The 14286-nt window shown below is 39.9% G+C and overlaps 1 protein-coding gene across 9 annotated transcripts in view; it reads right to left on the minus strand.

Moving 5' to 3' along the window:
- Nucleotides 1-14286, minus strand: part of NBEA (neurobeachin) — an 882854-nt gene that overhangs the window by 230875 nt on the left and 637693 nt on the right. The gene's annotated exons all lie outside the window — the stretch shown is intronic.

The following is a 14286-nucleotide window of genomic DNA, read 5'->3' on the forward strand; positions in this document are numbered from 1 at the left end:
ACTGGGCACCAGGGTTGGCTCTCAAAAACCCTGTGCCACAGAGATGCTGTTGCCAGAGCAGAGCTGGTGCTATTACAGCATCAACAGCAGCAGTAGCCCAGGAAAGTAAGCCTTCCCTTTCCCACACCCTCCGATTTACAGTGGCTGGCATATCTCCATGCATCTCTGCTTCCCCTGGTACTCAGTGAGCTTGCCTCTGCTCACTGCATCACATATTTACGTTTGATTCCGCAAGCATGCGTGCGTGTGTGTGTGTACTGGTTCTTATTGATAATACTGATTTATTTCCCAGTAATGGCTATCTATCTTAGAGTTTTATTCTGCCACTCCATACACTTAGGATCTAAGCACCTGACCTCTATACTGGGAAAGATAATGCAGGTCCTCAAGGAATCCATTGTGAAGCACCAAGATGACGAGGAACAGTCCACATAGATTCACCAAGGTCAAGCCATGCCTGACCAAACTGATTTTCTTCTATGATAAAGTGACAGGTTCTGTGGATGAAAGGAGAGCAGTGGACACTTGTCTCCCATGACAACATCATTAATAAGCTAAGGAAATATTAACTGGATGAAAGTACTGTAAGGTGGACACGTAACTGGTAGGATCACTGTACTCAGCAAGTAGCCCTCAATGGGTCAATGTTTACTTGGAGAGAAAGTATTAAGTGGGGTTCCCTAGAGGCCTGTCCTGGGTCTGGTATTAACATTTTCCTTAGTAATTTGGATGATGGGATCGAGGAAATTTGAGGATGACACCAAGTTGGATGGAACTGTGGATACTCTGGAGGGCAGGGCTAGGATCCATAGTCCACACAAAATCAGTAGCAATAATAAAAACCCTAGCAGACTTTATGGAGTCTTTAGAACATCTTTCTTTTTCAGAAAAGGGTAGCAAATTTGTTTGGTTAGTTCGTTTTTATTTTGGTATTTTTGGTAGGAGGCCAGGGTGACTGGGAACAGAGGAGGTGCTCAAACTGTGAATGCCATTTACGGTGGACAGGTAAGGCCACAAGCTGGGTGGAAAGACTGGACTGCTCCTTGAAGTGGTAGGTTAGAAAACTGTTCTCTACAAGGCACTTGTAAACTAAAAAAAATTTCTCACCCAGCACGAGAGAGCATGCGTTTGTGATTATACCAGTAAAAATAAGCGTGAGGTATTTTTCTTTAACAGCTGTTCTCAATTGCTGTCTTGAACAACAGTGTTCATAAATACATAGTGAAGTAAATTTTTTATTTACTTTTCCCGTCTACCCCTCTTCTTTACACAGAATTATAGCTTTTCAACTTTCATGCTCTGGGTCAAGTAAGTCTTGTTTAATTGTTCATGGGGGAAGATTTCATAGCCTTACAAGGCTGGATACAGAGGTAGAAGGAGAAGGCAAACATCTAGGTCAATCATTGAATGCCTCTGGTGTTTTACCTAAGGAGTGAGTAGCCAAATTGTACAATAACTGGTGCTTCTTGTAGATTAGCATACATCTACCCTGTTACCCTGCTGAGCCCAGGCATGCCACCAAGATGCATATCCTGACCTCTCAATCCCATTCTGTGTCCAATATATCACAGAAATGAGGCAATGTAACAGGTTTGGAGCATCTCAGAATATACAACAGAGAACCCACTCCAGACCAGTAGTGTAACAAAGCCGGTGGGATGACCAGGGCATCAACACTATGTGGGGGCACACACACAGAGCAGCAGGTGGGATTCCAGCATTGCTGCTACCACCACCACCACCAGCAGCACTTCCACGGGCACTGATCTGTACATAGCTGCTGCCTGCAGCATTCAAGCGCCCAATTACATCTCTGCACCAGACAGAAAGCCTAAGAGCTAGAGGAAGGAATGCTCCGCAGCCATACTCCCAAGATTGGCAGAAAATGGGGCATATCAGCTGCTTACAGATGTTAAAAAAAAACCAACCCCAAAACCCCCAGTGATTTACTTTAAACTTAGTCATGCCCAGGGCATGCCCACAAGCAGCAAGGGTCACTGCGTTAATTCAACCCGGGTCGCCCAACATCTGTAAAGATCAGGTACTTTAATGGGGCTTTTTAGGCACTTTTATCTAATAGCTGATTAAATCAGCTATTAGATAAAAGCACCAAAAAGCCCTGCTGAAGCACCTTATCTATACAGACATTGAGGAGCTGGATTGAACTAACATGCTGCTTCTTTTGGTAAAGCGCAGTTTTGGGGGCTTTTTTAACATCTGTAAGCAGCCATAAGCCTTAAGTGACAAGCTTCATAGATGCTGCATATTGTATAAAGCCTTGTGATTGCAGTGGTATCTTGGGATCTCTAACAGGGGGTTTTAAAAATTATTCCTATAAACCAGTGCATGAGTACTTCTTGCTTGGAGGATATGTTAATGGAACTACTTGCATAAGTTAGGGACTTACTGCATTCATGATTTTGCGGCTATCAGGAAATCCAGGCTATGCCTGCCAAATCCACAGGCAGGGGTAGAACTTATGAAAAATAAAATCTGGCTCCCCAGAGGGAGCCACCATTCTTCAGGGTGCTGCAGTAGGCAATGGGGGAGCTGCCTGCTCAAAGGCTTGCCAGCAAGATGGCTGCCACCCTAACCCTTGCTGCTAATTTTCTGTGAGGGCTCTCTGTCATGAGGCCCTACCCCTCTCCACCAATAGGTGACAGTGGGCGGAGCTGCTTGACAGACAGCCCTCACAGCCAATCGGTGGTGAGAGGTGAGGCCACCAAGGGGGAGCCAATCAATCAGAAGTGTGCGGTGACACCATCACACTCCCATGAAATGAGTGCCAGGCCCTGCATTTTGCCCATGAAAGCAGTGGGCAGCTGCTGCAAATTAGGTAGTTTACTATGCACAAGATACTAAAAGTCAGGCCTTAATTAGGATGGGTGTGGTATCTGATTAATCAGATTTAGGCTGGCAGTCAAGCTTCAAGGAATAGCTGCTTAAATTTTTTTTATGGTGTTTATTCCAATACCTGGGCCTAATTTCATGTAACCTACAGTCCCCTCTCAGGACTTAACTGGATTAATAAAAGTTGTATTTGCTAAATGAGGAAAAAACAAAACAAAACCAAACAGATCAAGTCCCAAGCAATTTTGGGCAACTGAATAATATAGCCTAATGGATACTCACTGCAAATCTTATGACAACACACAGGAGACATTAAGGAAACCAAAGCACCATTACATATTTTATCTGCAGTTGTAGTTTCTGTTTAGTTTATTTTAAACATTCAAAGCATAAAGTCATTTTAGAAATGTCTTCCTTTCCTGTACTATATGCTTTACATATAAGATCATTTACGCAAGCATTTGAATGCAGAATACCTATCTACTATGAACATACTTTGCGTGTGTGTATGTGACTGTTTTCACCCACATTTCTTGTACATGTAGCTTGCATGTACTCCTCAATGTTTTATCTCACCATTTGAGAGAATCAGCACTATAAAGTGACATTCCACACTGTCTTGAGAAGGGCAACACATGTTACTTCTCTCTATTTTGTTTAAACAGACAAACTTACCCTGTATGTTCATAAATCATTTATGGCACACTGAAAGTCAAGTTGACTCAATATAAGAAGACTGAAATAATATCAGGTGCCCCGGCACATGTCCAAAATGGTATACCTCATATAAATGTTTTACAGAACTCTCAAGAATCAGACAGGAGCAGAATAAATCATTTTGTGAACAAGCTGTGTTCCAGGCTTCATTAGTTATAATTACCCCCAAAATATGCTCAGCAGGATGCACACGTGTCATCTGGGAGTGACACACAATAGATTGGGCAACTTATAAACTCCTCCAAGCACAGAAAGAGTCCATAAAACAACTGGCTTGTGCATTTGGATTCATGTGATAACACCTCCTATTGCATAAACCACCAGATGACACAGATGGGGCAAATCCAAACATGAAAACGTTTCTTTTGTATAGGCACTGGACTTAATTTGATACCCATTCAAGCAACAAACTGTGGAAAGCTGAGTATGAAACACTAAATCTTTGTCCTTTTTATTCCCCAGATTGTGTCACAGTTGAATAAAATAATGAAACACGTATGGTTTGTAACAACTTATAGAATAATAATGACTAAAAAAGAAAAAATAAGAACTGTTAACTACTATAAACGTACATGGAAACAAAAAAAATCCTGAAAAAACAAACCAGTTTAATCTTGATTCAGCAACACACAAATTCCAAACAAAAACATTACCAAAACAGCTAAATACTAATTGAGGGAATTCATGAGCATATATCATAAAAGGTAATATTCTTTTCTTTTCTTCAAGAAAGGAAAGGAAGCAAAGGAACGTAGTACTACTATATGAACTTACTAAAATACATTTCTCTTACGGAACTATTTCGGGGACAAACCTGTTAAACTAAATGTAAGGCTGATTTCATTTTCAATTCATAATATACTCTATTCCACATTTTTCCTGCTTATTCATACATGTATCCACTATTTTGTGTTCCAGCTTACTTCAGAATCACCCCTATCCTCCTCATCATCTGACACTTGCCTCCTTTCTGTCCCTACCTATAATCTTGGCACTATCTGTGTGAAAAGCCTTCTCCATCCTTTCTACCATTTACAGAAATCTTTCTCAGCCTCATCTCATTAATTCTCCGGCTCTATTCCAACCTCAGACAGGATAAACATTTTTTCTCTCTCATATGTGTTTCAGTTACTCTATTCTTTTCTTTTTCTATTAGTAGTCTTACAAAGCAGTTTAACACAACTGCTTTCTATAATTTCTGTACATAGTTATTAAAATTATACAACGGTAAATATTTTGAATATAGTTTATAAAAACACTAACATAATTTTATTATACTAGATTAAAACATTTTTGGAGGATACATGACTATTCATAAGAAAGTTAATATCCTTATAAAAATACACTTCACAATACAGACTTTATTGCAAATGAAAGGTACAGATTAAAAAGTATTCAAATATATATTTCAATTCCTTTCAAGAGAAAACAAATTTGGGAAATCAGGTGTGCGTATGTGCATGTGTACACACTCAACTTTGAGTATATCTGTATCTATGAATGTGTATATATGTTTGTACATGAATAGATGTTGTGTACCTATGATACACAACATTACATACTTTATATACACATTCATAAAAAGTGTGTGTTTGTATACAAGCACTTACAAGGCTTATTTTATTATTTCTTGCCTATGGTATGTTATTTATTCACTCACCAACACTGTGAACCCCTCTAACAACATTCCAAGACAATATCAAATAATATTTGATACCAATTCTTTAATCTCTTACATTTTTTTAAGAAGCTCCAGATTTCAAATGGAAAATTAAACTCTGATTCAGTAATGTATTTAAATGTGTGCTTAACTTTAGGCTTATCAGTGGTCCCTCATGCCCCTAAAATGTAGCACACATTTGACCACTTTGAAAAACTGGGCCCTAAATCAGGTTCATACATTTAGAAATGATTACATGAAATACAGATTAGAGAATGGAGTGCATCCACATTACTGTAGTGCTATAAAGGTTTATTTAATATCTTTGGATAAATTCTTCAGTCTGCCACATCTATGTATCAGCAGGTATATATGGATATAACTGAGGGCAAAATTTGGTCCTCTATGTCCATTCCAGAGTAACACAACTGAGAGGCCAGTTTAAGAACACATGCATTCAATGCTGCCAAACTGCATATAATGCTCACAGGCACAACGGTGTCGACTTCCTATTTTTAAAGCACCAGAGAAGCATTAACAATTTGTGAATATGAGCTTTTCTGGTATTATTTGAAGTTTCAGCTTACATTTTTTTAAAAAAGAAACAGATATTGAAACTATCCTGGCTAATAATTTCATTTTGACACTTGAGTTTAAAAGGTTAAGTTACTATCTGAAGAAAGGTAATCTGGCTGCCTTTCATTGCAGCCTGCAAGCTCTGCAATCTGCATAGAGAGGGGCATTTGTCATCATTAGCTGAGCAGTGACAGCTGGCACCCAGGGTGTCCCAGATTCAAGAAGTGGCAAAGGCACTCTCTTAGTTTAAGTTGCCATTAAGTGTAGCATGCTTCATAAGAAGCAAGATTTTCTTTTTGTAATACAGCATGAAGTAACAGCAATGAATACATCTGCATTTTCTTCTGCACAGGGAACACACTGGTATAGTACAATTAGCAATTGACTTTGAATAACAAGACACATGGTTTAAAACATAAACAAACATCTGATCCATTCAGTCCAAGGGCTAAATCTTCTTTCAAAATTAGGACACCGTGTTTTTCGTCAAAGACACTTGAGACTGATTGGTTCACAAATGTTATCCATAGGAATGACAAATTTTACACAAAATCTAGTTTTTAGGGAGTTGTACATAAACATGGCTGGAAACCAGCAACAGCCAGTCACTTAAAACAGCTTATTAGCTAGAGGAAAAATAATCAGTGTCACACTTGAAATACAAGTTAATAGAATAATTGAAAGGTTTTAAAGAATACTTGATTAAACACCATTTTAAAAACAGTATTGGAAACTGTCTTAGTGTTTACTTTGCAACTGGTAACAAGATTTTATCTGAACAGTGCATTAGATTTTGAATAAATAATAATGTTTAAGAAATGTTTCTAATAAAAGGACAGATGTAAGAGTCCAAAAGAGAGGTCCAATTCTTATCAGCATCAATTATTAAAACTATGAAAGCCTAGAGAAATGGTATATAAATATTAAGTGGCCCTGAATTTATGATTTTTTTCAGTAACAATACATAAAGTAAAAATGCTAATGTGCTTTAGTCTTAAAATAATCTTAGCAAGGAAAAAAAATCACAATCCTCTACAGTCTTCTAGATTTGGAGACATAATCCATAATGCTAGATTCTGCATTATTATGTAAACTAGTTTTTCACAAATAAAACTAATTTTTGTGTTAATGTAAAATCTATGCAAATACATGCAGTCATTTATCAGGAAAGCTGACAAGCATTCCATATTGGAGAGGGAAAATGAAACTGCCTCAAGAATAGAGGCAATTAATTATTTCTGTATTTTCTCTTCCTCTGTCTTGAGGCACAAAAGTTATCCATCCAGTTAAAACAGCAAATGAAATAAAGAGATTTTTTTTTTATTTAAACACATATGGCTCTTGCCTGCAATGCTGATCACCACAAGGTCTACAGATGCCCGTGGCTAAATCGTACACTGGCAGATGCACACAGGGGAACACTGTGCTAATGCAGCGTGGTGAGCAAAACAAATGAAGAACTGCATTTTCTGGAAAAAAGTCTTTTTTTCCCTCCATTGAGATACGCAGTTTGCCTACCAAGTGCAGATTAAGTTAGCAATAAATTTAACTTGAAAAATATTTCCCTGTCTACAGCACCAAAACAGCTAAACAAAACCTAGCAAAAAAGGGTCTGTGTATAAGAAAGCCACACACACATACTATTTGTAAGGTACAGTTTCTAAGTAACGGGTTTCCTCAGACAAAAGGTTATGTTACAAATACGTTTTTATTCTCACAATTAAAGACTAAATTACATATAATGAACACACTCAGTGAATACAGTAAGACAACTGTTGTCCAACATATTTGCTGTTATTTTTACCTATTTAAAGAAGCAATTTCTTGAGGTGCAGTTGAAAATTCCAAGCATTAAGGCACAATCTAGCAGCTGTGATACTACTTACGCATACTTCCTAGTGCCAATAAGAAATCCATATTTATTAGCTGTTTCCTTTAACAAGGTTATTTTAAAAAAGTGTAGGGACCTCAGTTAGGCTTTCTATACCTGAAAAATTACTTGCAGACAAGAACGAGAGAGAGGAGGTGATAAAACACTGGAAACTAGAAATGACTCAGAATCATTTAGACTGCTATAACTTTTCTCCTAATAGGCCTGCAAGCATGCATAACATTAACATTGCTGTTGTAATTACCAAGCAAAAACTATAGTAAAGAATGTATTTACATTTTATTTTAGCTTAATGGGAAAAAAATATTTATGAATGCCCATGCCACATAATATTACAGAAATAAATTCACTCCTATAAAATCAGCGTTAGGAAATGAGACCCATTTTTTAATTTTTTTTTTAATTTTATATATAAAAAATAAGATTGGCTGAAAATATAATCATGTTTGTATAGAATACAGAAAAAGGATTAAACTTAACACAGCCAAAACCGAAAAAAATTATTCACCACAATATGCCAGTATAAATATGAAGAAAACTAAAATAATAAACTGTAGTTTCATTGTGCTATTGAAACCTTGGGAATTGTTTTTTAAACAGAACTATGCCAATACTTTCATATCTGTTATGCCTTTGTGATAAATGTAGAAATGTATTATCATCCATGTTCCATTGAAAATGTGATTGTATTCAAAATATTCATATTACTAATACACATTCATATTAACATTTTTTTTCATTCCAAAACTGAAAATATGGAAATGTCTGTAACCAGGAAATAGTTCACACTTGAAAAACTGTATTTTTGATTTCTGAATTATCAGCATACACTTTATGCTGAATTAGCACCTCTACATTAATTCTTGTTTTTATTAATACCTTTGGTGAATACTAAAGATACTGAGTGTTATGAAATATCATGGATGGCATTTCTCCAGAAAGGTACCACCCTCTGGAGTTCCTACCTCTATGCTCTCATGAACTGAGTTTGTGGGGATTTCTGGTGCTCTGGTTAAAATTCCACATCCAAAATCAAAGGACAGTTAAATAAGCAAGAAGCTCTGCTGCGTCTGCTTTTCTCCCAGAGGATATTCTGATACCTGAAAACTTACCTATATCAATCCCAACCATGCAGCTGGTCCAATAAAAGATACCACCCATAAAAATTCTTGCCCCTCACATTTTCTGGACAATATTTTCAGTGATCACAACATCACTTCAATACTACCTGAACAGTTGAAAAGAGTTTAGTATCCCTGTCTGGAAACTAAATTAGACCTTCCAAACATGACTGACTCCATTAGCTCAGAAGTGGTACAGGGTGTTAAATTCTGAAGGCAAAAACAAACAAACAAACAAACAAACAAAACCCCAGTGTCAGGTATTTTCTGAAAAGATCTTTACCCTTACTTTTAATTGGATGCTGCACTCTACTGTCCATGTACTCAGTATATTTTTAGAAACAAAGTATAATGGTGTAGTATAATTGTTGGAAGCATTTATATTTGTTGAGGCACTTTTTGAATTACCTTATATAATTTACGACAACACAGTCCCTTTCTCCTTTCTGTGAGTGCATATGTGCTTCTAGCACACAGATTTTGTTGGAGCATTCTGTTAAAATATGCATAACATTTTACTGCTCCTCTCCAGAAACATGCCTTGATGACATCACTAGGCAGGATGACATGAGTAGGGCTGCTGCTTCAGAAAGGAATGGAGAATTGGTCAAAACATCCTTTCTTTACAACAAAGTTCACATATGCAAACTTTTCAAAACAAATGTCAAGAGTTGGGTTTTTTTTAAGTATACTGTGTTTTATGTTGCTTGCAAAGCTAATTTTCAGAGTTTCCTTTGCTTTGACCATGATCCTACAAACAATTACTTATGTGTTTAGCTGTAAAACTAAAAAGGCCCATTGACTTCAGTGGGACTAACCACCTGCTTAAACATGTCTATATTTTCAGGATCTGGGCCTTCAGAAGGTGCATGAAATGTAAGAAGCATTCATGACCAATTCATTCAACTCATTCCCCTTCTATTATTTTGAGGGAAAAAAAATACCTGAAAGCTGTACAATAAATACAAAATTGGGTTTCCAATTTCTCAAGGCTACACTGAAATACTTAAGGCATCTATCAATATACTTAAATCTACAGAAAGTGAGCTGTCCAAATAATTTTCCATACTTGACCTGTGCTACTGCAAAGTGAGAGACAATATTTTGATTTCCAAGCTAGAGTGACTTAGCATGCCTGTATTATTGGCAGTGTGACAATTAACAACAAACCCATCATATGACAAAATATGTGAAAAGACAATGAATTAACAGCTTTATAGTTGACTTGCCAGAGGTGTTCCGCACCTGCGCTTTCCATTGACTTTACAAGGAGTTGCAAGTGCTTGGCATCTATGAAAAACATGCCATTTAATCTTGAAGGCAATGTGAAATCGATTTAAAAAAAACAAGTGACAAAGGCTTGTAACATGGCTTTCTTCATGTAACATGGTTGTCTTTTTGGGTAGGGCTAATAGATGTTGTGCAAGTCAGAAAATAGGATAAACATAAGCAGAGTAATGTCATAATTTACATAATTACACACTTTTAAATGTTACTGCACTTTGGTTTTAACTTGCATAAGTTCTCTACTATTTTGGTCCTTCCATCAAACAATGAATTTCAGAAATACAAGTATCAAATGGAAAGGTTATTTTAGACATGCAGTCTTTGGAAGCTGCTCATCCAACACCTACAGCTTGATTCTCAAGGTCAGTGTTGAATATTTTCAGACTCTTAATCATATACAGCATGAAACAGTAATGAGAGTTCTCCAGTGTTGGATGACCCACTACAGATGTAGTAGATTAAAAGGCACTAATCCCCACTGATTCCATACTCCTCCCTGAGTTCAGCAAAAAAGAGCATTTTCAAAGTAGGAAACCTTTAAAAAAATCAGTGTTGGATTGCTTACAGTCCCATGTGCTGAGGAATTTTTGAAGCAGTTGATATGGAAATAAACCAAATGGATACTGTCATGTGTTTTTCCCGTCTATATGATTCTGCTTTTCTAGCTAAAAATGCAATTTGTACTTGTACAAAATGTATGTTTAATTTTGAAACATAAATTGGTAGGAAAAGAGTTAATCGCTATTATTATATAAGAACATTACAGAATGGGGAAATTTAAAGTTATCCTCTTTCCTATAATGCCCATGATGACCAAGTCCAATCTCCTGAGTTATTTTATTTATTTTATGAATTCTTTCATTTTTTGTTATATAAGACAATGCTATTAATATTTTAATGGCCATAACTGAACTTAAGAATTTTTATTGTAATGACTGTGATCTAAATATTTTTAATCTCAAAGAAAATTATTATGGACCTTTGCACAAAGCTACAGATAATTTAGTATAATGAAGAAAAAATATCTGTATAAACTATAAGCAATTACATGCATATTATCATAAAATTACTATAATAAAATGTCACTACAATTAGAGGATTGTGGAGAAACTTTTGGAGAAACTATGGGAACTTTTCACATTTTAAACTATCTTGTTTGAACATTGCTTGTTTCCTTCCCCTGCTTGAAAATGAAATCATAATAGTTAAAAAAGAAAAAAGAACCACAGGTACCATCAGCTTATATTACCAAAAGAGCTTCTACCTATTCTATATAATGTGACATTTAAAGCCAACCCTCTACAAGGATCTGTCTTTAATTTCTCTTGTGTAAAAAAAAATTGCAGCTGACAGGATGATACAGATGATATAGGCAGGATGCATTAAAAAAATAATTATGAGACAAGAAATCAGATATATTCAATGAGCTTTCAAACCCACTCCAGCAGTAGGGTTAAATAATTTAATAAAGACAAATTCATATTCTTTTTAGCTCCCTGGTGCAATAGGCGGATATTAAAAAAATAAAACTTTAAATTCATGAATAGCTATATATGAAAGCTCAAGCGATAGCAAATAAGTACTTCATGTGTATGCACATTCAAACCAAACAATACTTTTTCTCACAAAAGAACAATATTACTACATATTATAATCTGGCAACTCAATCTTTTTTCAGATTATGTTCACCAAAAACGCAATCCCTATATTCACACAATATTTTCAAAACAATTGAGTTTTGGGGCTAATGAGGGAGACTATTTATGCTCTGTATTTGGAAATATTTGAAACATGAAGTACAGTTCCAGAAGATGCTGTGATAGTGGATATGAGGTAGCAGGTAATTAGGGAAAAAGTACTGATTTGGGAAAGATCGCTTCTCTATTTTATTTGTCCTCAACTCCTATCATCCTAAATGATCAATCATTATTGTAATGGGTGGATTTTAATCTTCTAGAATACATCATTGTCTCCAAAAATGAAACAGAATAGCAGACAGGCATTTCATTGTTTTAAATTTTACTAAAAACACAGCACTTTACAGGACTGTACTTTTACTAGTCCATGTAAAAGCTTGCGAATAGTAAAAAAATGAGCATAATTTTATCATTCTACAAGATCAACACACCCTGTAATTTTAAACATTTAGAACCAATCATTAAATTACTAAATTCTTGTCATTCTGAACCATGGGGTCAGTATTACATAATGATCATTGCAGTGACTGGATTCTATGCAGAGCATGCACATCCACCTGTGTTTAAACAAGGGAAAGGTTTACTGACACTTTAAAAGCTCCGCATTGAAATGAGCGGCAGCCTTTCGGGCTCAGTGCAACCCAAGTGGCATGAAAGCTGAAGGGGCTGGCATCACATCTAGAATAATCACCAAAAGGGAGGCAACTGGGCGTTACCTACGTTGCTTGCTTGCTTGCTTGCTTGCTTGCTTGTAGCTAAAATCTTCAACCGATGTTTTCAAAAGCTTTGGTTCAGGAAAGAGTGTGATTTGTCTACTGGGCTGAATGGTACTAAGTCAGCAGTGTGGTAGCTGACTGGCTCAGACTTGAGGCATTGGTAGCCTCCTTATTGTTTTCAAGAAATCAGGATCTTGGTGCTAAACTTCAGGGCGGGTGGCGGGGAAGAAAGAAAGAAAGGAACCCTGAAAGGTCTCTCTTCCCCTGTGAAATGGAGCCTTGGCTTCAGTGAATGACTGGACTGGCTTGCATTTAGCAGGCCTGTTGAGGATGCTGCAGTGCCCGTGACTGGAGGGGAGCAGACATCCCTCGGCCTGGTGAGCTCAGACCAGGGCAATGCCCGGCCATCCGGCTTCATGCTAAGGATGTGGGGCCCCTGCCACCGGGTCCACTCCCGTGTCCTGCCAGGCTGCTTCAGTGCCAGGGCCAGGCCAGGCCACCTGCCTGCTGCTGCTGCTGCTGCGCCGGGGTGGGGGGGAAGCGAGAGCCGCCCGCTGGGGCCGGGCCGGACATGCAGAAAGGCCCCAGCAAGTCCCCTCCTCGCCGAGGCACCGCCCGGGGCTGCCCGCGCCTGCTGCCTCCCCCCAGCCCAAAGGCCTGGGCGAGGCGGTGCCCCGGTGCGGGGGGGGGGGGCGGCAGGAGCGGCCCCGGGTGCACCTGCGGGTCGAGGGCAGCCGGGCCCGGCGGGGCTGAGCAGAGGCGGCATCCCCGGAGCGAGGCCAGGGAGGGCCTGGGCAGTGGCGGGGGAGGAGGAGGCGACCCGGGCCGGGGCGGGCTGGGCGGCAGCGCCCCCGGGGATCCCGCCTGCGGCAGGGCAGCGCCCACGTGGCCGGCCCGGCCCCCGCGGCTTCCCCCGGAGCCGCGGCTCGCGCCTGGCCCGCCCCGTCCGGCCCGCCCTGCCGAGGTCGCTGGGCTGGAGCCTGGAGGCCGCCCGGGCCCGGGTCGTCACGGAGCGCGAAGCCCGTGTCTCGGCGCCGCCTTGCCCCGGCTGAAGCCCCGGGCCGGCGCGTGGCTGCCTGGCACAGCCGGCCCGGCCCGCAAGTGAAGGACGGAGAAATGGGAGCGGGCTGCGCTCCGGCCGGCAGAAAAGCCCCTGGAGAGACAGGCCGGAGAGATGGCGAGCCGGGCTCGGAGAGCGGCGGGGCTGGCTCCAGCTGCACAGCGCGGCCGAGGCTGCGAAGCGAGGGGGGAAGTTTCTCTTCCCAACCTGGCCGCAATGAGAGCCCAATTCCGGGCGCTGCGCGAGGGATGTGCGCGCGACCCCGACGTGGCGGGTGAGCGGCCTCCCGGCGCCGCCCCGCTCGCCACCGAGAGCCGGGACACGCCGGGCCCGGCCGCCCCGGGGACGCACCGCCATGGGCTCTGCGCCCACGCCCAGGAAAGCATCCGAGCAGACACGCTGGAGGCACACGCATTCATCCAGCCACCCATCTATCTATCCACATGGATATACACGTGTGTGTATACACGCACACATACACACGTATACACCCATATATACACACATATATGTGATAGATATATTTATATATCTATATACACACACGTGTGGGTATGTATATAGACAGACAAATATATCTGAGTACACATAAATGTATTTAGGAGTCTCTCTCTCTCTCTCTCTACACCTATCTACATCTCCGAGTTATCAAGTCACTGCCGCTAGGTGTGAGGTCCTCGAGCCGCGCGGTGCCTAGGACCGGGGAGTGCG

The sequence above is a fragment of the Alligator mississippiensis genome, chromosome 1 (assembly GCF_030867095.1).
Source record: "Alligator mississippiensis isolate rAllMis1 chromosome 1, rAllMis1, whole genome shotgun sequence".
NCBI lineage: Eukaryota > Metazoa > Chordata > Crocodylia > Alligatoridae > Alligator > Alligator mississippiensis.